The sequence below is a fragment of the Schistocerca nitens genome, chromosome 9, assembly GCF_023898315.1.
Source record: "Schistocerca nitens isolate TAMUIC-IGC-003100 chromosome 9, iqSchNite1.1, whole genome shotgun sequence".
NCBI classification, from domain to species: domain Eukaryota; kingdom Metazoa; phylum Arthropoda; class Insecta; order Orthoptera; family Acrididae; genus Schistocerca; species Schistocerca nitens.
In genome coordinates this window covers 147446438-147465597 of record NC_064622.1, presented here as the reverse complement: position 1 = coordinate 147465597, position 19160 = coordinate 147446438, and the positions used below count along the sequence as shown (strand labels likewise).

Below are 19160 nucleotides of genomic sequence, written 5' to 3'. Positions count from 1 at the left end.
GCTGAGAGATGTTACGCACTTAATTAAACGGTAGGCGCGGGAAACCGACGCAGACAACGCTTTCCAAGTGTCCCATGTCACGCACCGAAGAGCGCGGACGGCTCCACGCAGCAGAGTGGCGCAGTGGAAGCGTGCTGGGCCCATAACCCAGAGGTCCGTGGATCGAAACCACGCTCTGCTAAAATTATTCTTTTTCTTGGGTGCCTCGAGCTCGATCATTAAGCCTGGGGTGAGCTGATTCAGCGTCAACAGCAACCCCTGTAAGTCGTGAAACGACGACGTCGTGTGAAGAATGCGAGAAACACTTCCTAAGACGCAGACTTTCTTACGATTTTGCAGTAACTACATTCCTTGATCGCAACGTTAATGTCCTTTGGGGCCACGCGTGCAACTTTCGCGATATAAAAATCGCAACTCCCCGGCGGGGAATCGAACCCCGGTCTCCCGCGTGACAGGCGGGGATACTAACCACTATACTACCGAGGAACACGCGATCGGTGACTATAATGCACGCACACTTATCTTTCTCAAGCAGGTGATACATCTCAACTCTCGCGTCCCGATGCTTTCAGAGTCAGCTGCTACGAAATAAAAGTATGCCCCAGGTGAGGCTCGAACTCACAACCCCGGCATTGCTCACGGCTACTGCCTTATAAGTACCGTGCGCTAACCAATTGCGCCACTGGGGCTACAGCAGAGAGCTTTCAGTTAGCGATACTCACTTTGCTGCCAACCTGTTGTGGCTGCACACCCGTCATAAGATCGTCACCTGCGGCCATACTGCGAATTTAGCACCTGTCTACGACTGCCTCATTCGATTCTTGCTTCATATGCTACACTTACAAGCATATCAACCGCTTGTCCTCGCCGAAAAAAATGCAGAAAAACGCGCGCCTTGCCTTCTGCTACCTGTCCAACAGCGAGGGCAGATGTGTGGCAAGCTCTAAGCCGTGCAGGCGCACCGTGGCCGAGCAGCTGGAGGAGAGATGCCTTCCTTGGCAGCTCCCTGCAGAGTGCGCAAGACCAGAGTGGCCGCGCCGCCGTTGTCAGTGGACGACATGCAGTTGCCGAGCCACGGAGAACACGTTGCTTTGCGATGTGCACCCGCCTCGTGGTAAAAAACGCAAACAGTGGCCCTGTGGCGCAACGGATAACGCGTCTGACTACGGATCAGAAGATTCCAGGTTCGAATCCTGGCAGGGTCGGCATTTTGTTAGTTGCGGGCGCGTAGCTAGGCAGTGGATTCGAATGTCTCCACCTTCGTGGAGTGCAATGTTAATCCTGAGCATCTCGCAGCTGCATCTCGAGACGATTGCGGTAAATATCGCTTCGTGCAAGCGTCAGCGTAGCGTCAGTCGAGCAAAGTCGAGACAAGTCAAGCTGAGAGATGTTACGCACTTAATTAAACGGTAGGCGCGGGAAACCGACGCAGACAACGCTTTCCAAGTGTCCCATGTCACGCACCGAAGAGCGCGGACGGCTCCACGCAGCAGAGTGGCGCAGTGGAAGCGTGCTGGGCCCATAACCCAGAGGTCCGTGGATCGAAACCACGCTCTGCTAAAATTATTCTTTTTCTTGGGTGCCTCGAGCTCGATCATTAAGCCTGGGGTGAGCTGATTCAGCGTCAACAGCAACCCCTGTAAGTCGTGAAACGACGACGTCGTGTGAAGAATGCGAGAAACACTTCCTAAGACGCAGACTTTCTTACGATTTTGCAGTAACTACATTCCTTGATCGCAACGTTAATGTCCTTTGGGGCCACGCGTGCAACTTTCGCGATATAAAAATCGCACCTCCCCGGCGGGGAATCGAACCCCGGTCTCCCGCGTGACAGGCGGGGATACTAACCACTATACTACCGAGGAACACGCGATCGGTGACTATAATGCACGCACACTTATCTTTCTCAAGCAGGTGATACATCTCAACTCTCGCGTCCCGATGCTTTCAGAGTCAGCTGCTACGAAATAAAAGTATGCCCCAGGTGAGGCTCGAACTCACAACCCCGGCATTGCTCACGGCTACTGCCTTATAAGTACCGTGCGCTAACCAATTGCGCCACTGGGGCTACAGCAGAGAGCTTTCAGTTAGCGATACTCACTTTGCTGCCAACCTGTTGTGGCTGCACACCCGTCATAAGATCGTCACCTGCGGCCATACTGCGAATTTAGCACCTGTCTACGACTGCCTCATTCGATTCTTGCTTCATATGCTACACTTACAAGCATATCAACCGCTTGTCCTCGCCGAAAAAAATGCAGAAAAACGCGCGCCTTGCCTTCTGCTACCTGTCCAACAGCGAGGGCAGATGTGTGGCAAGCTCTAAGCCGTGCAGGCGCACCGTGGCCGAGCAGCTGGAGGAGAGATGCCTTCCTTGGCAGCTCCCTGCAGAGTGCGCAAGACCAGAGTGGCCGCGCCGCCGTTGTCAGTGGACGACATGCAGTTGCCGAGCCACGGAGAACACGTTGCTTTGCGATGTGCACCCGCCTCGTGGTAAAAAACGCAAACAGTGGCCCTGTGGCGCAACGGATAACGCGTCTGACTACGGATCAGAAGATTCCAGGTTCGAATCCTGGCAGGGTCGGCATTTTGTTAGTTGCGGGCGCGTAGCTAGGCAGTGGATTCGAATGTCTCCACCTTCGTGGAGTGCAATGTTAATCCTGAGCATCTCGCAGCTGCATCTCGAGACGATTGCGGTAAATATCGCTTCGTGCAAGCGTCAGCGTAGCGTCAGTCGAGCAAAGTCGAGACAAGTCAAGCTGAGAGATGTTACGCACTTAATTAAACGGTAGGCGCGGGAAACCGACGCAGACAACGCTTTCCAAGTGTCCCATGTCACGCACCGAAGAGCGCGGACGGCTCCACGCAGCAGAGTGGCGCAGTGGAAGCGTGCTGGGCCCATAACCCAGAGGTCCGTGGATCGAAACCACGCTCTGCTAAAATTATTCTTTTTCTTGGGTGCCTCGAGCTCGATCATTAAGCCTGGGGTGAGCTGATTCAGCGTCAACAGCAACCCCTGTAAGTCGTGAAACGACGACGTCGTGTGAAGAATGCGAGAAACACTTCCTAAGACGCAGACTTTCTTACGATTTTGCAGTAACTACATTCCTTGATCGCAACGTTAATGTCCTTTGGGGCCACGCGTGCAACTTTCGCGATATAAAAATCGCAACTCCCCGGCGGGGAATCGAACCCCGGTCTCCCGCGTGACAGGCGGGGATACTAACCACTATACTACCGAGGAACACGCGATCGGTGACTATAATGCACGCACACTTATCTTTCTCAAGCAGGTGATACATCTCAACTCTCGCGTCCCGATGCTTTCAGAGTCAGCTGCTACGAAATAAAAGTATGCCCCAGGTGAGGCTCGAACTCACAACCCCGGCATTGCTCACGGCTACTGCCTTATAAGTACCGTGCGCTAACCAATTGCGCCACTGGGGCTACAGCAGAGAGCTTTCAGTTAGCGATACTCACTTTGCTGCCAACCTGTTGTGGCTGCACACCCGTCATAAGATCGTCACCTGCGGCCATACTGCGAATTTAGCACCTGTCTACGACTGCCTCATTCGATTCTTGCTTCATATGCTACACTTACAAGCATATCAACCGCTTGTCCTCGCCGAAAAAAATGCAGAAAAACGCGCGCCTTGCCTTCTGCTACCTGTCCAACAGCGAGGGCAGATGTGTGGCAAGCTCTAAGCCGTGCAGGCGCACCGTGGCCGAGCAGCTGGAGGAGAGATGCCTTCCTTGGCAGCTCCCTGCAGAGTGCGCAAGACCAGAGTGGCCGCGCCGCCGTTGTCAGTGGACGACATGCAGTTGCCGAGCCACGGAGAACACGTTGCTTTGCGATGTGCACCCGCCTCGTGGTAAAAAACGCAAACAGTGGCCCTGTGGCGCAACGGATAACGCGTCTGACTACGGATCAGAAGATTCCAGGTTCGAATCCTGGCAGGGTCGGCATTTTGTTAGTTGCGGGCGCGTAGCTAGGCAGTGGATTCGAATGTCTCCACCTTCGTGGAGTGCAATGTTAATCCTGAGCATCTCGCAGCTGCATCTCGAGACGATTGCGGTAAATATCGCTTCGTGCAAGCGTCAGCGTAGCGTCAGTCGAGCAAAGTCGAGACAAGTCAAGCTGAGAGATGTTACGCACTTAATTAAACGGTAGGCGCGGGAAACCGACGCAGACAACGCTTTCCAAGTGTCCCATGTCACGCACCGAAGAGCGCGGACGGCTCCACGCAGCAGAGTGGCGCAGTGGAAGCGTGCTGGGCCCATAACCCAGAGGTCCGTGGATCGAAACCACGCTCTGCTAAAATTATTCTTTTTCTTGGGTGCCTCGAGCTCGATCATTAAGCCTGGGGTGAGCTGATTCAGCGTCAACAGCAACCCCTGTAAGTCGTGAAACGACGACGTCGTGTGAAGAATGCGAGAAACACTTCCTAAGACGCAGACTTTCTTACGATTTTGCAGTAACTACATTCCTTGATCGCAACGTTAATGTCCTTTGGGGCCACGCGTGCAACTTTCGCGATATAAAAATCGCAACTCCCCGGCGGGGAATCGAACCCCGGTCTCCCGCGTGACAGGCGGGGATACTAACCACTATACTACCGAGGAACACGCGATCGGTGACTATAATGCACGCACACTTATCTTTCTCAAGCAGGTGATACATCTCAACTCTCGCGTCCCGATGCTTTCAGAGTCAGCTGCTACGAAATAAAAGTATGCCCCAGGTGAGGCTCGAACTCACAACCCCGGCATTGCTCACGGCTACTGCCTTATAAGTACCGTGCGCTAACCAATTGCGCCACTGGGGCTACAGCAGAGAGCTTTCAGTTAGCGATACTCACTTTGCTGCCAACCTGTTGTGGCTGCACACCCGTCATAAGATCGTCACCTGCGGCCATACTGCGAATTTAGCACCTGTCTACGACTGCCTCATTCGATTCTTGCTTCATATGCTACACTTACAAGCATATCAACCGCTTGTCATCGCCGAAAAAAATGCAGAAAAACGCGCGCCTTGCCTTCTGCTACCTGTCCAACAGCGAGGGCAGATGTGTGGCAAGCTCTAAGCCGTGCAGGCGCACCGTGGCCGAGCAGCTGGAGGAGAGATGCCTTCCTTGGCAGCTCCCTGCAGAGTGCGCAAGACCAGAGTGGCCGCGCCGCCGTTGTCAGTGGACGACATGCAGTTGCCGAGCCACGGAGAACACGTTGCTTTGCGATGTGCACCCGCCTCGTGGTAAAAAACGCAAACAGTGGCCCTGTGGCGCAACGGATAACGCGTCTGACTACGGATCAGAAGATTCCAGGTTCGAATCCTGGCAGGGTCGGCATTTTGTTAGTTGCGGGCGCGTAGCTAGGCAGTGGATTCGAATGTCTCCACCTTCGTGGAGTGCAATGTTAATCCTGAGCATCTCGCAGCTGCATCTCGAGACGATTGCGGTAAATATCGCTTCGTGCAAGCGTCAGCGTAGCGTCAGTCGAGCAAAGTCGAGACAAGTCAAGCTGAGAGATGTTACGCACTTAATTAAACGGTAGGCGCGGGAAACCGACGCAGACAACGCTTTCCAAGTGTCCCATGTCACGCACCGAAGAGCGCGGACGGCTCCACGCAGCAGAGTGGCGCAGTGGAAGCGTGCTGGGCCCATAACCCAGAGGTCCGTGGATCGAAACCACGCTCTGCTAAAATTATTCTTTTTCTTGGGTGCCTCGAGCTCGATCATTAAGCCTGGGGTGAGCTGATTCAGCGTCAACAGCAACCCCTGTAAGTCGTGAAACGACGACGTCGTGTGAAGAATGCGAGAAACACTTCCTAAGACGCAGACTTTCTTACGATTTTGCAGTAACTACATTCCTTGATCGCAACGTTAATGTCCTTTGGGGCCACGCGTGCAACTTTCGCGATATAAAAATCGCACCTCCCCGGCGGGGAATCGAACCCCGGTCTCCCGCGTGACAGGCGGGGATACTAACCACTATACTACCGAGGAACACGCGATCGGTGACTATAATGCACGCACACTTATCTTTCTCAAGCAGGTGATACATCTCAACTCTCGCGTCCCGATGCTTTCAGAGTCAGCTGCTACGAAATAAAAGTATGCCCCAGGTGAGGCTCGAACTCACAACCCCGGCATTGCTCACGGCTACTGCCTTATAAGTACCGTGCGCTAACCAATTGCGCCACTGGGGCTACAGCAAAGAGCTTTCAGTTAGCGATACTCACTTTGCTGCCAACCTGTTGTGGCTGCACACCCGTCATAAGATCGTCACCTGCGGCCATACTGCGAATTTAGCACCTGTCTACGACTGCCTCATTCGATTCTTGCTTCATATGCTACACTTACAAGCATATCAACCGCTTGTCCTCGCCGAAAAAAATGCAGAAAAACGCGCGCCTTGCCTTCTGCTACCTGTCCAACAGCGAGGGCAGATGTGTGGCAAGCTCTAAGCCGTGCAGGCGCACCGTGGCCGAGCAGCTGGAGGAGAGATGCCTTCCTTGGCAGCTCCCTGCAGAGTGCGCAAGACCAGAGTGGCCGCGCCGCCGTTGTCAGTGGACGACATGCAGTTGCCGAGCCACGGAGAACACGTTGCTTTGCGATGTGCACCCGCCTCGTGGTAAAAACCGCAAACAGTGGCCCTGTGGCGCAACGGATAACGCGTCTGACTACGGATCAGAAGATTCCAGGTTCGAATCCTGGCAGGGTCGGCATTTTGTTAGTTGCGGGCGCGTAGCTAGGCAGTGGATTCGAATGTCTCCACCTTCGTGGAGTGCAATGTTAATCCTGAGCATCTCGCAGCTGCATCTCGAGACGATTGCGGTAAATATCGCTTCGTGCAAGCGTCAGCGTAGCGTCAGTCGAGCAAAGTCGAGACAAGTCAAGCTGAGAGATGTTACGCACTTAATTAAACGGTAGGCGCGGGAAACCGACGCAGACAACGCTTTCCAAGTGTCCCATGTCACGCACCGAAGAGCGCGGACGGCTCCACGCAGCAGAGTGGCGCAGTGGAAGCGTGCTGGGCACATAACCCAGAGGTCCGTGGATCGAAACCACGCTCTGCTAAAATTATTCTTTTTCTTGGGTGCCTCGAGCTCGATCATTAAGCCTGGGGTGAGCTGATTCAGCGTCAACAGCAACCCCTGTAAGTCGTGAAACGACGACGTCGTGTGAAGAATGCGAGAAACACTTCCTAAGACGCAGACTTTCTTACGATTTTGCAGTAACTACATTCCTTGATCGCAACGTTAATGTCCTTTGGGGCCACGCGTGCAACTTTCGCGATATAAAAATCGCAACTCCCCGGCGGGGAATCGAACCCCGGTCTCCCGCGTGACAGGCGGGGATACTAACCACTATACTACCGAGGAACACGCGATCGGTGACTATAATGCACGCACACTTATCTTTCTCAAGCAGGTGATACATCTCAACTCTCGCGTCCCGATGCTTTCAGAGTCAGCTGCTACGAAATAAAAGTATGCCCCAGGTGAGGCTCGAACTCACAACCCCGGCATTGCTCACGGCTACTGCCTTATAAGTACCGTGCGCTAACCAATTGCGCCACTGGGGCTACAGCAGAGAGCTTTCAGTTAGCGATACTCACTTTGCTGCCAACCTGTTGTGGCTGCACACCCGTCATAAGATCGTCACCTGCGGCCATACTGCGAATTTAGCACCTGTCTACGACTGCCTCATTCGATTCTTGCTTCATATGCTACACTTACAAGCATATCAACCGCTTGTCCTCGCCGAAAAAAATGCAGAAAAACGCGCGCCTTGCCTTCTGCTACCTGTCCAACAGCGAGGGCAGATGTGTGGCAAGCTCTAAGCCGTGCAGGCGCACCGTGGCCGAGCAGCTGGAGGAGAGATGCCTTCCTTGGCAGCTCCCTGCAGAGTGCGCAAGACCAGAGTGGCCGCGCCGCCGTTGTCAGTGGACGACATGCAGTTGCCGAGCCACGGAGAACACGTTGCTTTGCGATGTGCACCCGCCTCGTGGTAAAAAACGCAAACAGTGGCCCTGTGGCGCAACGGATAACGCGTCTGACTACGGATCAGAAGATTCCAGGTTCGAATCCTGGCAGGGTCGGCATTTTGTTAGTTGCGGGCGCGTAGCTAGGCAGTGGATTCGAATGTCTCCACCTTCGTGGAGTGCAATGTTAATCCTGAGCATCTCGCAGCTGCATCTCGAGACGATTGCGGTAAATATCGCTTCGTGCAAGCGTCAGCGTAGCGTCAGTCGAGCAAAGTCGAGACAAGTCAAGCTGAGAGATGTTACGCACTTAATTAAACGGTAGGCGCGGGAAACCGACGCAGACAACGCTTTCCAAGTGTCCCATGTCACGCACCGAAGAGCGCGGACGGCTCCACGCAGCAGAGTGGCGCAGTGGAAGCGTGCTGGGCCCATAACCCAGAGGTCCGTGGATCGAAACCACGCTCTGCTAAAATTATTCTTTTTCTTGGGTGCCTCGAGCTCGATCATTAAGCCTGGGGTGAGCTGATTCAGCGTCAACAGCAACCCCTGTAAGTCGTGAAACGACGACGTCGTGTGAAGAATGCGAGAAACACTTCCTAAGACGCAGACTTTCTTACGATTTTGCAGTAACTACATTCCTTGATCGCAACGTTAATGTCCTTTGGGGCCACGCGTGCAACTTTCGCGATATAAAAATCGCACCTCCCCGGCGAGGAATCGAACCCCGGTCTCCCGCGTGACAGGCGGGGATACTAACCACTATACTACCGAGGAACACGCGATCGGTGACTATAATGCACGCACACTTATCTTTCTCAAGCAGGTGATACATCTCAACTCTCGCGTCCCGATGCTTTCAGAGTCAGCTGCTACGAAATAAAAGTATGCCCCAGGTGAGGCTCGAACTCACAACCCCGGCATTGCTCACGGCTACTGCCTTATAAGTACCGTGCGCTAACCAATTGCGCCACTGGGGCTACAGCAGAGAGCTTTCAGTTAGCGATACTCACTTTGCTGCCAACCTGTTGTGGCTGCACACCCGTCATAAGATCGTCACCTGCGGCCATACTGCGAATTTAGCACCTGTCTACGACTGCCTCATTCGATTCTTGCTTCATATGCTACACTTACAAGCATATCAACCGCTTGTCCTCGCCGAAAAAAATGCAGAAAAACGCGCGCCTTGCCTTCTGCTACCTGTCCAACAGCGAGGGCAGATGTGTGGCAAGCTCTAAGCCGTGCAGGCGCACCGTGGCCGAGCAGCTGGAGGAGAGATGCCTTCCTTGGCAGCTCCCTGCAGAGTGCGCAAGACCAGAGTGGCCGCGCCGCCGTTGTCAGTGGACGACATGCAGTTGCCGAGCCACGGAGAACACGTTGCTTTGCGATGTGCACCCGCCTCGTGGTAAAAAACGCAAACAGTGGCCCTGTGGCGCAACGGATAACGCGTCTGACTACGGATCAGAAGATTCCAGGTTCGAATCCTGGCAGGGTCGGCATTTTGTTAGTTGCGGGCGCGTAGCTAGGCAGTGGATTCGAATGTCTCCACCTTCGTGGAGTGCAATGTTAATCCTGAGCATCTCGCAGCTGCATCTCGAGACGATTGCGGTAAATATCGCTTCGTGCAAGCGTCAGCGTAGCGTCAGTCGAGCAAAGTCGAGACAAGTCAAGCTGAGAGATGTTACGCACTTAATTAAACGGTAGGCGCGGGAAACCGACGCAGACAACGCTTTCCAAGTGTCCCATGTCACGCACCGAAGAGCGCGGACGGCTCCACGCAGCAGAGTGGCGCAGTGGAAGCGTGCTGGGCCCATAACCCAGAGGTCCGTGGATCGAAACCACGCTCTGCTAAAATTATTCTTTTTCTTGGGTGCCTCGAGCTCGATCATTAAGCCAGGGGTGAGCTGATTCAGCGTCAACAGCAACCCCTGTAAGTCGTGAAACGACGACGTCGTGTGAAGAATGCGAGAAACACTTCCTAAGACGCAGACTTTCTTACGATTTTGCAGTAACTACATTCCTTGATCGCAACGTTAATGTCCTTTGGGGCCACGCGTGCAACTTTCGCGATATAAAAATCGCAACTCCCCGGCGGGGAATCGAACCCCGGTCTCCCGCGTGACAGGCGGGGATACTAACCACTATACTACCGAGGAACACGCGATCGGTGACTATAATGCACGCACACTTATCTTTCTCAAGCAGGTGATACATCTCAACTCTCGCGTCCCGATGCTTTCAGAGTCAGCTGCTACGAAATAAAAGTATGCCCCAGGTGAGGCTCGAACTCACAACCCCGGCATTGCTCACGGCTACTGCCTTATAAGTACCGTGCGCTAACCAATTGCGCCACTGGGGCTACAGCAGAGAGCTTTCAGTTAGCGATACTCACTTTGCTGCCAACCTGTTGTGGCTGCACACCCGTCATAAGATCGTCACCTGCGGCCATACTGCGAATTTAGCACCTGTCTACGACTGCCTCATTCGATTCTTGCTTCATATGCTACACTTACAAGCATATCAACCGCTTGTCCTCGCCGAAAAAAATGCAGAAAAACGCGCGCCTTGCCTTCTGCTACCTGTCCAACAGCGAGGGCAGATGTGTGGCAAGCTCTAAGCCGTGCAGGCGCACCGTGGCCGAGCAGCTGGAGGAGAGATGCCTTCCTTGGCAGCTCCCTGCAGAGTGCGCAAGACCAGAGTGGCCGCGCCGCCGTTGTCAGTGGACGACATGCAGTTGCCGAGCCACGGAGAACACGTTGCTTTGCGATGTGCACCCGCCTCGTGGTAAAAAACGCAAACAGTGGCCCTGTGGCGCAACGGATAACGCGTCTGACTACGGATCAGAAGATTCCAGGTTCGAGTCCTGGCAGGGTCGGCATTTTGTTAGTTGCGGGCGCGTAGCTAGGCAGTGGATTCGAATGTCTCCACCTTCGTGGAGTGCAATGTTAATCCTGAGCATCTCGCAGCTGCATCTCGAGACGATTGCGGTAAATATCGCTTCGTGCAAGCGTCAGCGTAGCGTCAGTCGAGCAAAGTCGAGACAAGTCAAGCTGAGAGATGTTACGCACTTAATTAAACGGTAGGCGCGGGAAACCGACGCAGACAACGCTTTCCAAGTGTCCCATGTCACGCACCGAAGAGCGCGGACGGCTCCACGCAGCAGAGTGGCGCAGTGGAAGCGTGCTGGGCCCATAACCCAGAGGTCCGTGGATCGAAACCACGCTCTGCTAAAATTATTCTTTTTCTTGGGTGCCTCGTGCTCGATCATTAAGCCAGGGGTGAGCTGATTCAGCGTCAACAGCAACCCCTGTAAGTCGTGAAACGACGACGTCGTGTGAAGAATGCGAGAAACACTTCCTAAGACGCAGACTTTCTTACGATTTTGCAGTAACTACATTCCTTGATCGCAACGTTAATGTCCTTTGGGGCCACGCGTGCAACTTTCGCGATATAAAAATCGCACCTCCCCGGCGGGGAATCGAACCCCGGTCTCCCGCGTGACAGGCGGGGATACTAACCACTATACTACCGAGGAACACGCGATCGGTGACTATAATGCACGCACACTTATCTTTCTCAAGCAGGTGATACATCTCAACTCTCGCGTCCCGATGCTTTCAGAGTCAGCTGCTACGAAATAAAAGTATGCCCCAGGTGAGGCTCGAACTCACAACCCCGGCATTGCTCACGGCTACTGCCTTATAAGTACCGTGCGCTAACCAATTGCGCCACTGGGGCTACAGCAGAGAGCTTTCAGTTAGCGATACTCACTTTGCTGCCAACCTGTTGTGGCTGCACACCCGTCATAAGATCGTCACCTGCGGCCATACTGCGAATTTAGCACCTGTCTACGACTGCCTCATTCGATTCTTGCTTCATATGCTACACTTACAAGCATATCAACCGCTTGTCCTCGCCGAAAAAAATGCAGAAAAACGCGCGCCTTGCCTTCTGCTACCTGTCCAACAGCGAGGGCAGATGTGTGGCAAGCTCTAAGCCGTGCAGGCGCACCGTGGCCGAGCAGCTGGAGGAGAGATGCCTTCCTTGGCAGCTCCCTGCAGAGTGCGCAAGACCAGAGTGGCCGCGCCGCCGTTGTCAGTGGACGACATGCAGTTGCCGAGCCACGGAGAACACGTTGCTTTGCGATGTGCACCCGCCTCGTGGTAAAAAACGCAAACAGTGGCCCTGTGGCGCAACGGATAACGCGTCTGACTACGGATCAGAAGATTCCAGGTTCGAATCCTGGCAGGGTCGGCATTTTGTTAGTTGCGGGCGCGTAGCTAGGCAGTGGATTCGAATGTCTCCACCTTCGTGGAGTGCAATGTTAATCCTGAGCATCTCGCAGCTGCATCTCGAGACGATTGCGGTAAATATCGCTTCGTGCAAGCGTCAGCGTAGCGTCAGTCGAGCAAAGTCGAGACAAGTCAAGCTGAGAGATGTTACGCACTTAATTAAACGGTAGGCGCGGGAAACCGACGCAGACAACGCTTTCCAAGTGTCCCATGTCACGCACCGAAGAGCGCGCACGGCTCCACGCAGCAGAGTGGCGCAGTGGAAGCGTGCTGGGCCCATAACCCAGAGGTCCGTGGATCGAAACCACGCTCTGCTAAAATTATTCTTTTTCTTGGGTGCCTCGAGCTCGATCATTAAGCCTGGGGTGAGCTGATTCAGCGTCAACAGCAACCCCTGTAAGTCGTGAAACGACGACGTCGTGTGAAGAATGCGAGAAACACTTCCTAAGACGCAGACTTTCTTACGATTTTGCAGTAACTACATTCCTTGATCGCAACGTTAATGTCCTTTGGGGCCACGCGTGCAACTTTCGCGATATAAAAATCGCACCTCCCCGGCGGGGAATCGAACCCCGGTCTCCCGCGTGACAGGCGGGGATACTAACCACTATACTACCGAGGAACACGCGATCGGTGACTATAATGCACGCACACTTATCTTTCTCAAGCAGGTGATACATCTCAACTCTCGCGTCCCGATGCTTTCAGAGTCAGCTGCTACGAAATAAAAGTATGCCCCAGGTGAGGCTCGAACTCACAACCCCGGCATTGCTCACGGCTACTGCCTTATAAGTACCGTGCGCTAACCAATTGCGCCACTGGGGCTACAGCAGAGAGCTTTCAGTTAGCGATACTCACTTTGCTGCCAACCTGTTGTGGCTGCACACCCGTCATAAGATCGTCACCTGCGGCCATACTGCGAATTTAGCACCTGTCTACGACTGCCTCATTCGATTCTTGCTTCATATGCTACACTTACAAGCATATCAACCGCTTGTCCTCGCCGAAAAAAATGCAGAAAAACGCGCGCCTTGCCTTCTGCTACCTGTCCAACAGCGAGGGCAGATGTGTGGCAAGCTCTAAGCCGTGCAGGCGCACCGTGGCCGAGCAGCTGGAGGAGAGATGCCTTCCTTGGCAGCTCCCTGCAGAGTGCGCAAGACCAGAGTGGCCGCGCCGCCGTTGTCAGTGGACGACATGCAGTTGCCGAGCCACGGAGAACACGTTGCTTTGCGATGTGCACCCGCCTCGTGGTAAAAACCGCAAACAGTGGCCCTGTGGCGCAACGGATAACGCGTCTGACTACGGATCAGAAGATTCCAGGTTCGAATCCTGGCAGGGTCGGCATTTTGTTAGTTGCGGGCGCGTAGCTAGGCAGTGGATTCGAATGTCTCCACCTTCGTGGAGTGCAATGTTAATCCTGAGCATCTCGCAGCTGCATCTCGAGACGATTGCGGTAAATATCGCTTCGTGCAAGCGTCAGCGTAGCGTCAGTCGAGCAAAGTCGAGACAAGTCAAGCTGAGAGATGTTACGCACTTAATTAAACGGTAGGCGCGGGAAACCGACGCAGACAACGCTTTCCAAGTGTCCCATGTCACGCACCGAAGAGCGCGGACGGCTCCACGCAGCAGAGTGGCGCAGTGGAAGCGTGCTGGGCCCATAACCCAGAGGTCCGTGGATCGAAACCACGCTCTGCTAAAATTATTCTTTTTCTTGGGTGCCTCGAGCTCGATCATTAAGCCTGGGGTGAGCTGATTCAGCGTCAACAGCAACCCCTGTAAGTCGTGAAACGACGACGTCGTGTGAAGAATGCGAGAAACACTTCCTAAGACGCAGACTTTCTTACGATTTTGCAGTAACTACATTCCTTGATCGCAACGTTAATGTCCTTTGGGGCCACGCGTGCAACTTTCGCGATATAAAAATCGCACCTCCCCGGCGGGGAATCGAACCCCGGTCTCCCGCGTGACAGGCGAGGATACTAACCACTATACTACCGAGGAACACGCGATCGGTGACTATAATGCACGCACTCTTATCTTTCTCAAGCAGGTGATACATCTCAACTCTCGCGTCCCGATGCTTTCAGAGTCAGCTGCTACGAAATAAAAGTATGCCCCAGGTGAGGCTCGAACTCACAACCCCGGCATTGCTCACGGCTACTGCCTTATAAGTACCGTGCGCTAACCAATTGCGCCACTGGGGCTACAGCAGAGAGCTTTCAGTTAGCGATACTCACTTTGCTGCCAACCTGTTGTGGCTGCACACCCGTCATAAGATCGTCACCTGCGGCCATACTGCGAATTTAGCACCTGTCTACGACTGCCTCATTCGATTCTTGCTTCATATGCTACACTTACAAGCATATCAACCGCTTGTCCTCGCCGAAAAAAATGCAGAAAAACGCGCGCCTTGCCTTCTGCTACCTGTCCAACAGCGAGGGCAGATGTGTGGCAAGCTCTAAGCCGTGCAGGCGCACCGTGGCCGAGCAGCTGGAGGAGAGATGCCTTCCTTGGCAGCTCCCTGCAGAGTGCGCAAGACCAGAGTGGCCGCGCCGCCGTTGTCAGTGGACGACATGCAGTTGCCGAGCCACGGAGAACACGTTGCTTTGCGATGTGCACCCGCCTCGTGGTAAAAAACGCAAACAGTGGCCCTGTGGCGCAACGGATAACGCGTCTGACTACGGATGAGAAGATTCCAGGTTCGAATCCTGGCAGGGTCGGCATTTTGTTAGTTGCGGGCGCGTAGCTAGGCAGTGGATTCGAATGTCTCCACCTTCGTGGAGTGCAATGTTAATCCTGAGCATCTCGCAGCTGCATCTCGAGACGATTGCGGTAAATATCGCTTCGTGCAAGCGTCAGCGTAGCGTCAGTCGAGCAAAGTCGAGACAAGTCAAGCTGAGAGATGTTACGCACTTAATTAAACGGTAGGCGCGGGAAACCGACGCAGACAACGCTTTCCAAGTGTCCCATGTCACGCACCGAAGAGCGCGGACGGCTCCACGCAGCAGAGTGGCGCAGTGGAAGCGTGCTGGGCCCATAACCCAGAGGTCCGTGGATCGAAACCACGCTCTGCTAAAATTATTCTTTTTCTTGGGTGCCTCGAGCTCGATCATTAAGCCTGGGGTGAGCTGATTCAGCGTCAACAGCAACCCCTGTAAGTCGTGAAACGACGACGTCGTGTGAAGAATGCGAGAAACACTTCCTAAGACGCAGACTTTCTTACGATTTTGCAGTAACTACATTCCTTGATCGCAACGTTAATGTCCTTTGGGGCCACGCGTGCAACTTTCGCGATATAAAAATCGCACCTCCCCGGCGGGGAATCGAACCCCGGTCTCCCGCGTGACAGGCGGGGATACTAACCACTATACTACCGAGGAACACGCGATCGGTGACTATAATGCACGCACACTTATCTTTCTCAAGCAGGTGATACATCTCAACTCTCGCGTCCCGATGCTTTCAGAGTCAGCTGCTACGAAATAAAAGTATGCCCCAGGTGAGGCTCGAACTCACAACCCCGGCATTGCTCACGGCTACTGCCTTATAAGTACCGTGCGCTAACCAATTGCGCCACTGGGGCTACAGCAGAGAGCTTTCAGTTAGCGATACTCACTTTGCTGCCAACCTGTTGTGGCTGCACACCCGTCATAAGATCGTCACCTGCGGCCATACTGCGAATTTAGCACCTGTCTACGACTGCCTCATTCGATTCTTGCTTCATATGCTACACTTACAAGCATATCAACCGCTTGTCCTCGCCGAAAAAAATGCAGAAAAACGCGCGCCTTGCCTTCTGCTACCTGTCCAACAGCGAGGGCAGATGTGTGGCAAGCTCTAAGCCGTGCAGGCGCACCGTGGCCGAGCAGCTGGAGGAGAGATGCCTTCCTTGGCAGCTCCCTGCAGAGTGCGCAAGACCAGAGTGGCCGCGCCGCCGTTGTCAGTGGACGACATGCAGTTGCCGAGCCACGGAGAACACGTTGCTTTGCGATGTGCACCCGCCTCGTGGTAAAAAACGCAAACAGTGGCCCTGTGGCGCAACGGATAACGCGTCTGACTACGGATCAGAAGATTCCAGGTTCGAATCCTGGCAGGGTCGGCATTTTGTTAGTTGCGGGCGCGTAGCTAGGCAGTGGATTCGAATGTCTCCACCTTCGTGGAGTGCAATGTTAATCCTGAGCATCTCGCAGCTGCATCTCGAGACGATTGCGGTAAATATCGCTTCGTGCAAGCGTCAGCGTAGCGTCAGTCGAGCAAAGTCGAGACAAGTCAAGCTGAGAGATGTTACGCACTTAATTAAACGGTAGGCGCGGGAAACCGACGCAGACAACGCTTTCCAAGTGTCCCATGTCACGCACCGAAGAGCGCGGACGGCTCCACGCAGCAGAGTGGCGCAGTGGAAGCGTGCTGGGCCCATAACCCAGAGGTCCGTGGATCGAAACCACGCTCTGCTAAAATTATTCTTTTTCTTGGGTGCCTCGAGCTCGATCATTAAGCCTGGGGTGAGCTGATTCAGCGTCAACAGCAACCCCTGTAAGTCGTGAAACGACGACGTCGTGTGAAGAATGCGAGAAACACTTCCTAAGACGCAGACTTTCTTACGATTTTGCAGTAACTACATTCCTTGATCGCAACGTTAATGTCCTTTGGGGCCACGCGTGCAACTTTCGCGATATAAAAATCGCACCTCCCCGGCGGGGAATCGAACCCCGGTCTCCCGCGTGACAGGCGGGGATACTAACCACTACACTACCGAGGAACACGCGATCGGTGACTATAATGCACGCACTCTTATCTTTCTCAAGCAGGTGATACATCTCAACTCTCGCGTCCCGATGCTTTCAGAGTCAGCTGCTACGAAATAAAAGTATGCCCCAGGTGAGGCTCGAACTCACAACCCCGGCATTGCTCACGGCTACTGCCTTATAAGTACCGTGCGCTAACCAATTGCGCCACTGGGGCTACAGCAGAGAGCTTTCAGTTAGCGATACTCACTTTGCTGCCAACCTGTTGTGGCTGCACACCCGTCATAAGATCGTCACCTGCGGCCATACTGCGAATTTAGCACCTGTCTACGACTGCCTCATTCGATTCTTGCTTCATATGCTACACTTACAAGCATATCAACCGCTTGTCCTCGCCGAAAAAAATGCAGAAAAACGCGCGCCTTGCCTTCTGCTACCTGTCCAACAGCGAGGGCAGATGTGTGGCAAGCTCTAAGCCGTGCAGGCGCACCGTGGCCGAGCAGCTGGAGGAGAGATGCCTTCCTTGGCAGCTCCCTGCAGAGTGCGCAAGACCAGAGTGGCCGCGCCGCCGTTGTCAGTGGACGACATGCAGTTGCCGAGCCACGGAGAACACGTTGCTTTGCGATGTGCACCCGCCTCGTGGTAAAAAACGCAAACAGTGGCCCTGTGGCGCAACGGATAACGCGTCTGACTACGGATGAGAAGATTCCAGGTTCGAATCCTGGCAGGGTCGGCATTTTGTTAGTTGCGGGCGCGTAGCTAGGCAGTGGATTCGAATGTCTCCACCTTCGTGGAGTGCAATGTTAATCCTGAGCATCTCGCAGCTGCATCTCGAGACGATTGCGGTAAATATCGCTTCGTGCAAGCGTCAGCGTAGCGTCAGTCGAGCAAAGTCGAGACAAGTCAAGCTGAGAGATGTTACGCACTTAATTAAACGGTAGGCGCGGGAAACCGACGCAGACAACGCTTTCCAAGTGTCCCATGTCACGCACCGAAGAGCGCGGACGGCTCCACGCAGCAGAGTGGCGCAGTGGAAGCGTGCTGGGCCCATAACCCAGAGGTCCGTGGATCGAAACCACGCTCTGCTAAAATTATTCTTTTTCTTGGGTGCCTCGAGCTCGATCATTAAGCCTGGGGTGAGCTGATTCAGCGTCAACAGCAACCCCTGTAAGTCGTGAAACGACGACGTCGTGTGAAGAATGCGAGAAACACTTCCTAAGACGCAGACTTTCTTACGATTTTGCAGTAACTACATTCCTTGATCGCAACGTTAATGTCCTTTGGGGCCACGCGTGCAACTTTCGCGATATAAAAATCGCACCTCCCCGGCGGGGAATCGAACCCCGGTCTCCCGCGTGACAGGCGGGGATACTAACCACTATACTACCGAGGAACACGCGATCGGTGACTATAATGCACGCACACTTATCTTTCTCAAGCAGGTGATACATCTCAACTCTCGCGTCCCGATGCTTTCAGAGTCAGCTGCTACGAAATAAAAGTATGCCCCAGGTGAGGCTCGAACTCACAACCCCGGCATTGCTCACGGCTACTGCCTTATAAGTACCGTGCGCTAACCAATTGCGCCACTGGGGCTACAGCAGAGAGCTTTCAGTTAGCGATACTCACTTTGCTGCCAACCTGTTGTGGCTGCACACCCGTCATAAGATCGTCACCTGCGGCCATACTGCGAATTTAGCACCTGTCTACGACTGCCTCATTCGATTCTTGCTTCATATGCTACACTTACAAGCATATCAACCGCTTGTCCTCGCCGAAAAAAATGCAGAAAAACGCGCGCCTTGCCTTCTGCTACCTGTCCAACAGCGAGGGCAGATGTGTGGCAAGCTCTAAGCCGTGCAGGCGCACCGTGGCCGAGCAGCTGGAGGAGAGATGCCTTCCTTGGCAGCTCCCTGCAGAGTGCGCAAGACCAGAGTGGCCGCGCCGCCGTTGTCAGTGGACGACATGCAGTTGCCGAGCCACGGAGAACACGTTGCTTTGCGATGTGCACCCGCCTCGTGGTAAAAAACGCAAACAGTGGCCCTGTGGCGCAACGGATAACGCGTCTGACTACGGATCAGAAGATTCCAGGTTCGAATCCTGGCAGGGTCGGCATTTTGTTAGTTGCGGGCGCGTAGCT

The 19160-nt window shown here is 54.0% G+C and overlaps 55 non-coding genes across 55 annotated transcripts; 27 read left to right on the top strand and 28 right to left on the bottom strand.

Annotated features, from left to right (window-relative positions):
* Positions 1 to 109: 109 nt before the first annotated feature.
* Trnam-cau (transfer RNA methionine (anticodon CAU)) lies at positions 110 to 181 on the top strand. The gene has a single exon. It is a non-coding gene; the product is annotated as a tRNA-Met (tRNA).
* Positions 182 to 414: 233 nt separating this feature from the next.
* Positions 415 to 486, bottom strand: Trnad-guc (transfer RNA aspartic acid (anticodon GUC)). Its single transcript has one exon. It is a non-coding gene; the product is annotated as a tRNA-Asp (tRNA).
* A 111-nt stretch (positions 487 to 597) lies between these two features.
* Trnai-uau (transfer RNA isoleucine (anticodon UAU)) lies at positions 598 to 689 on the bottom strand. Its single transcript is given in 2 exon segments — positions 598 to 633; positions 652 to 689. It is a non-coding gene; the product is annotated as a tRNA-Ile (tRNA).
* A 443-nt stretch (positions 690 to 1132) lies between these two features.
* Trnar-acg (transfer RNA arginine (anticodon ACG)) lies at positions 1133 to 1205 on the top strand. Its single transcript has one exon. It is a non-coding gene; the product is annotated as a tRNA-Arg (tRNA).
* A 283-nt stretch (positions 1206 to 1488) lies between these two features.
* Trnam-cau (transfer RNA methionine (anticodon CAU)) lies at positions 1489 to 1560 on the top strand. The gene has a single exon. It is a non-coding gene; the product is annotated as a tRNA-Met (tRNA).
* Positions 1561 to 1793: 233 nt separating this feature from the next.
* Positions 1794 to 1865, bottom strand: Trnad-guc (transfer RNA aspartic acid (anticodon GUC)). Its single transcript has one exon. It is a non-coding gene; the product is annotated as a tRNA-Asp (tRNA).
* A 111-nt stretch (positions 1866 to 1976) lies between these two features.
* Trnai-uau (transfer RNA isoleucine (anticodon UAU)) lies at positions 1977 to 2068 on the bottom strand. The gene is given in 2 exon segments: positions 1977 to 2012; positions 2031 to 2068. It is a non-coding gene; the product is annotated as a tRNA-Ile (tRNA).
* Positions 2069 to 2511: 443 nt separating this feature from the next.
* On the top strand, positions 2512 to 2584 carry Trnar-acg (transfer RNA arginine (anticodon ACG)). Its single transcript has one exon. It is a non-coding gene; the product is annotated as a tRNA-Arg (tRNA).
* Positions 2585 to 2867: 283 nt separating this feature from the next.
* Trnam-cau (transfer RNA methionine (anticodon CAU)) lies at positions 2868 to 2939 on the top strand. Its single transcript has one exon. It is a non-coding gene; the product is annotated as a tRNA-Met (tRNA).
* Positions 2940 to 3172: 233 nt separating this feature from the next.
* Trnad-guc (transfer RNA aspartic acid (anticodon GUC)) lies at positions 3173 to 3244 on the bottom strand. Its single transcript has one exon. It is a non-coding gene; the product is annotated as a tRNA-Asp (tRNA).
* A 111-nt stretch (positions 3245 to 3355) lies between these two features.
* Positions 3356 to 3447, bottom strand: Trnai-uau (transfer RNA isoleucine (anticodon UAU)). The gene is given in 2 exon segments: positions 3356 to 3391; positions 3410 to 3447. It is a non-coding gene; the product is annotated as a tRNA-Ile (tRNA).
* A 443-nt stretch (positions 3448 to 3890) lies between these two features.
* Positions 3891 to 3963, top strand: Trnar-acg (transfer RNA arginine (anticodon ACG)). The gene has a single exon. It is a non-coding gene; the product is annotated as a tRNA-Arg (tRNA).
* A 283-nt stretch (positions 3964 to 4246) lies between these two features.
* Trnam-cau (transfer RNA methionine (anticodon CAU)) lies at positions 4247 to 4318 on the top strand. The gene has a single exon. It is a non-coding gene; the product is annotated as a tRNA-Met (tRNA).
* Positions 4319 to 4551: 233 nt separating this feature from the next.
* On the bottom strand, positions 4552 to 4623 carry Trnad-guc (transfer RNA aspartic acid (anticodon GUC)). The gene has a single exon. It is a non-coding gene; the product is annotated as a tRNA-Asp (tRNA).
* Positions 4624 to 4734: 111 nt separating this feature from the next.
* Trnai-uau (transfer RNA isoleucine (anticodon UAU)) lies at positions 4735 to 4826 on the bottom strand. Its single transcript is given in 2 exon segments — positions 4735 to 4770; positions 4789 to 4826. It is a non-coding gene; the product is annotated as a tRNA-Ile (tRNA).
* A 443-nt stretch (positions 4827 to 5269) lies between these two features.
* On the top strand, positions 5270 to 5342 carry Trnar-acg (transfer RNA arginine (anticodon ACG)). The gene has a single exon. It is a non-coding gene; the product is annotated as a tRNA-Arg (tRNA).
* A 283-nt stretch (positions 5343 to 5625) lies between these two features.
* On the top strand, positions 5626 to 5697 carry Trnam-cau (transfer RNA methionine (anticodon CAU)). Its single transcript has one exon. It is a non-coding gene; the product is annotated as a tRNA-Met (tRNA).
* Positions 5698 to 5930: 233 nt separating this feature from the next.
* Trnad-guc (transfer RNA aspartic acid (anticodon GUC)) lies at positions 5931 to 6002 on the bottom strand. Its single transcript has one exon. It is a non-coding gene; the product is annotated as a tRNA-Asp (tRNA).
* A 111-nt stretch (positions 6003 to 6113) lies between these two features.
* Trnai-uau (transfer RNA isoleucine (anticodon UAU)) lies at positions 6114 to 6205 on the bottom strand. Its single transcript is given in 2 exon segments — positions 6114 to 6149; positions 6168 to 6205. It is a non-coding gene; the product is annotated as a tRNA-Ile (tRNA).
* A 443-nt stretch (positions 6206 to 6648) lies between these two features.
* Positions 6649 to 6721, top strand: Trnar-acg (transfer RNA arginine (anticodon ACG)). The gene has a single exon. It is a non-coding gene; the product is annotated as a tRNA-Arg (tRNA).
* Positions 6722 to 7309: 588 nt separating this feature from the next.
* On the bottom strand, positions 7310 to 7381 carry Trnad-guc (transfer RNA aspartic acid (anticodon GUC)). Its single transcript has one exon. It is a non-coding gene; the product is annotated as a tRNA-Asp (tRNA).
* A 111-nt stretch (positions 7382 to 7492) lies between these two features.
* On the bottom strand, positions 7493 to 7584 carry Trnai-uau (transfer RNA isoleucine (anticodon UAU)). The gene is given in 2 exon segments: positions 7493 to 7528; positions 7547 to 7584. It is a non-coding gene; the product is annotated as a tRNA-Ile (tRNA).
* A 443-nt stretch (positions 7585 to 8027) lies between these two features.
* On the top strand, positions 8028 to 8100 carry Trnar-acg (transfer RNA arginine (anticodon ACG)). The gene has a single exon. It is a non-coding gene; the product is annotated as a tRNA-Arg (tRNA).
* Positions 8101 to 8383: 283 nt separating this feature from the next.
* On the top strand, positions 8384 to 8455 carry Trnam-cau (transfer RNA methionine (anticodon CAU)). The gene has a single exon. It is a non-coding gene; the product is annotated as a tRNA-Met (tRNA).
* Positions 8456 to 8688: 233 nt separating this feature from the next.
* Positions 8689 to 8760, bottom strand: Trnad-guc (transfer RNA aspartic acid (anticodon GUC)). Its single transcript has one exon. It is a non-coding gene; the product is annotated as a tRNA-Asp (tRNA).
* A 111-nt stretch (positions 8761 to 8871) lies between these two features.
* On the bottom strand, positions 8872 to 8963 carry Trnai-uau (transfer RNA isoleucine (anticodon UAU)). Its single transcript is given in 2 exon segments — positions 8872 to 8907; positions 8926 to 8963. It is a non-coding gene; the product is annotated as a tRNA-Ile (tRNA).
* Positions 8964 to 9406: 443 nt separating this feature from the next.
* Trnar-acg (transfer RNA arginine (anticodon ACG)) lies at positions 9407 to 9479 on the top strand. Its single transcript has one exon. It is a non-coding gene; the product is annotated as a tRNA-Arg (tRNA).
* A 283-nt stretch (positions 9480 to 9762) lies between these two features.
* Positions 9763 to 9834, top strand: Trnam-cau (transfer RNA methionine (anticodon CAU)). The gene has a single exon. It is a non-coding gene; the product is annotated as a tRNA-Met (tRNA).
* A 233-nt stretch (positions 9835 to 10067) lies between these two features.
* Positions 10068 to 10139, bottom strand: Trnad-guc (transfer RNA aspartic acid (anticodon GUC)). Its single transcript has one exon. It is a non-coding gene; the product is annotated as a tRNA-Asp (tRNA).
* Positions 10140 to 10250: 111 nt separating this feature from the next.
* Trnai-uau (transfer RNA isoleucine (anticodon UAU)) lies at positions 10251 to 10342 on the bottom strand. The gene is given in 2 exon segments: positions 10251 to 10286; positions 10305 to 10342. It is a non-coding gene; the product is annotated as a tRNA-Ile (tRNA).
* A 443-nt stretch (positions 10343 to 10785) lies between these two features.
* Positions 10786 to 10858, top strand: Trnar-acg (transfer RNA arginine (anticodon ACG)). The gene has a single exon. It is a non-coding gene; the product is annotated as a tRNA-Arg (tRNA).
* Positions 10859 to 11141: 283 nt separating this feature from the next.
* Positions 11142 to 11213, top strand: Trnam-cau (transfer RNA methionine (anticodon CAU)). The gene has a single exon. It is a non-coding gene; the product is annotated as a tRNA-Met (tRNA).
* A 233-nt stretch (positions 11214 to 11446) lies between these two features.
* On the bottom strand, positions 11447 to 11518 carry Trnad-guc (transfer RNA aspartic acid (anticodon GUC)). The gene has a single exon. It is a non-coding gene; the product is annotated as a tRNA-Asp (tRNA).
* Positions 11519 to 11629: 111 nt separating this feature from the next.
* On the bottom strand, positions 11630 to 11721 carry Trnai-uau (transfer RNA isoleucine (anticodon UAU)). Its single transcript is given in 2 exon segments — positions 11630 to 11665; positions 11684 to 11721. It is a non-coding gene; the product is annotated as a tRNA-Ile (tRNA).
* Positions 11722 to 12164: 443 nt separating this feature from the next.
* Trnar-acg (transfer RNA arginine (anticodon ACG)) lies at positions 12165 to 12237 on the top strand. Its single transcript has one exon. It is a non-coding gene; the product is annotated as a tRNA-Arg (tRNA).
* Positions 12238 to 12520: 283 nt separating this feature from the next.
* On the top strand, positions 12521 to 12592 carry Trnam-cau (transfer RNA methionine (anticodon CAU)). The gene has a single exon. It is a non-coding gene; the product is annotated as a tRNA-Met (tRNA).
* A 233-nt stretch (positions 12593 to 12825) lies between these two features.
* Positions 12826 to 12897, bottom strand: Trnad-guc (transfer RNA aspartic acid (anticodon GUC)). Its single transcript has one exon. It is a non-coding gene; the product is annotated as a tRNA-Asp (tRNA).
* A 111-nt stretch (positions 12898 to 13008) lies between these two features.
* On the bottom strand, positions 13009 to 13100 carry Trnai-uau (transfer RNA isoleucine (anticodon UAU)). The gene is given in 2 exon segments: positions 13009 to 13044; positions 13063 to 13100. It is a non-coding gene; the product is annotated as a tRNA-Ile (tRNA).
* Positions 13101 to 13543: 443 nt separating this feature from the next.
* On the top strand, positions 13544 to 13616 carry Trnar-acg (transfer RNA arginine (anticodon ACG)). The gene has a single exon. It is a non-coding gene; the product is annotated as a tRNA-Arg (tRNA).
* A 283-nt stretch (positions 13617 to 13899) lies between these two features.
* Trnam-cau (transfer RNA methionine (anticodon CAU)) lies at positions 13900 to 13971 on the top strand. Its single transcript has one exon. It is a non-coding gene; the product is annotated as a tRNA-Met (tRNA).
* A 233-nt stretch (positions 13972 to 14204) lies between these two features.
* On the bottom strand, positions 14205 to 14276 carry Trnad-guc (transfer RNA aspartic acid (anticodon GUC)). Its single transcript has one exon. It is a non-coding gene; the product is annotated as a tRNA-Asp (tRNA).
* Positions 14277 to 14387: 111 nt separating this feature from the next.
* Trnai-uau (transfer RNA isoleucine (anticodon UAU)) lies at positions 14388 to 14479 on the bottom strand. The gene is given in 2 exon segments: positions 14388 to 14423; positions 14442 to 14479. It is a non-coding gene; the product is annotated as a tRNA-Ile (tRNA).
* A 443-nt stretch (positions 14480 to 14922) lies between these two features.
* Trnar-acg (transfer RNA arginine (anticodon ACG)) lies at positions 14923 to 14995 on the top strand. Its single transcript has one exon. It is a non-coding gene; the product is annotated as a tRNA-Arg (tRNA).
* A 283-nt stretch (positions 14996 to 15278) lies between these two features.
* Positions 15279 to 15350, top strand: Trnam-cau (transfer RNA methionine (anticodon CAU)). The gene has a single exon. It is a non-coding gene; the product is annotated as a tRNA-Met (tRNA).
* A 233-nt stretch (positions 15351 to 15583) lies between these two features.
* On the bottom strand, positions 15584 to 15655 carry Trnad-guc (transfer RNA aspartic acid (anticodon GUC)). The gene has a single exon. It is a non-coding gene; the product is annotated as a tRNA-Asp (tRNA).
* Positions 15656 to 15766: 111 nt separating this feature from the next.
* Trnai-uau (transfer RNA isoleucine (anticodon UAU)) lies at positions 15767 to 15858 on the bottom strand. The gene is given in 2 exon segments: positions 15767 to 15802; positions 15821 to 15858. It is a non-coding gene; the product is annotated as a tRNA-Ile (tRNA).
* A 443-nt stretch (positions 15859 to 16301) lies between these two features.
* On the top strand, positions 16302 to 16374 carry Trnar-acg (transfer RNA arginine (anticodon ACG)). The gene has a single exon. It is a non-coding gene; the product is annotated as a tRNA-Arg (tRNA).
* Positions 16375 to 16657: 283 nt separating this feature from the next.
* On the top strand, positions 16658 to 16729 carry Trnam-cau (transfer RNA methionine (anticodon CAU)). Its single transcript has one exon. It is a non-coding gene; the product is annotated as a tRNA-Met (tRNA).
* A 233-nt stretch (positions 16730 to 16962) lies between these two features.
* On the bottom strand, positions 16963 to 17034 carry Trnad-guc (transfer RNA aspartic acid (anticodon GUC)). Its single transcript has one exon. It is a non-coding gene; the product is annotated as a tRNA-Asp (tRNA).
* A 111-nt stretch (positions 17035 to 17145) lies between these two features.
* Positions 17146 to 17237, bottom strand: Trnai-uau (transfer RNA isoleucine (anticodon UAU)). The gene is given in 2 exon segments: positions 17146 to 17181; positions 17200 to 17237. It is a non-coding gene; the product is annotated as a tRNA-Ile (tRNA).
* Positions 17238 to 17680: 443 nt separating this feature from the next.
* On the top strand, positions 17681 to 17753 carry Trnar-acg (transfer RNA arginine (anticodon ACG)). Its single transcript has one exon. It is a non-coding gene; the product is annotated as a tRNA-Arg (tRNA).
* A 283-nt stretch (positions 17754 to 18036) lies between these two features.
* Trnam-cau (transfer RNA methionine (anticodon CAU)) lies at positions 18037 to 18108 on the top strand. The gene has a single exon. It is a non-coding gene; the product is annotated as a tRNA-Met (tRNA).
* A 233-nt stretch (positions 18109 to 18341) lies between these two features.
* Positions 18342 to 18413, bottom strand: Trnad-guc (transfer RNA aspartic acid (anticodon GUC)). Its single transcript has one exon. It is a non-coding gene; the product is annotated as a tRNA-Asp (tRNA).
* Positions 18414 to 18524: 111 nt separating this feature from the next.
* Positions 18525 to 18616, bottom strand: Trnai-uau (transfer RNA isoleucine (anticodon UAU)). The gene is given in 2 exon segments: positions 18525 to 18560; positions 18579 to 18616. It is a non-coding gene; the product is annotated as a tRNA-Ile (tRNA).
* Positions 18617 to 19059: 443 nt separating this feature from the next.
* Trnar-acg (transfer RNA arginine (anticodon ACG)) lies at positions 19060 to 19132 on the top strand. The gene has a single exon. It is a non-coding gene; the product is annotated as a tRNA-Arg (tRNA).
* Positions 19133 to 19160: the final 28 nt, after the last annotated feature.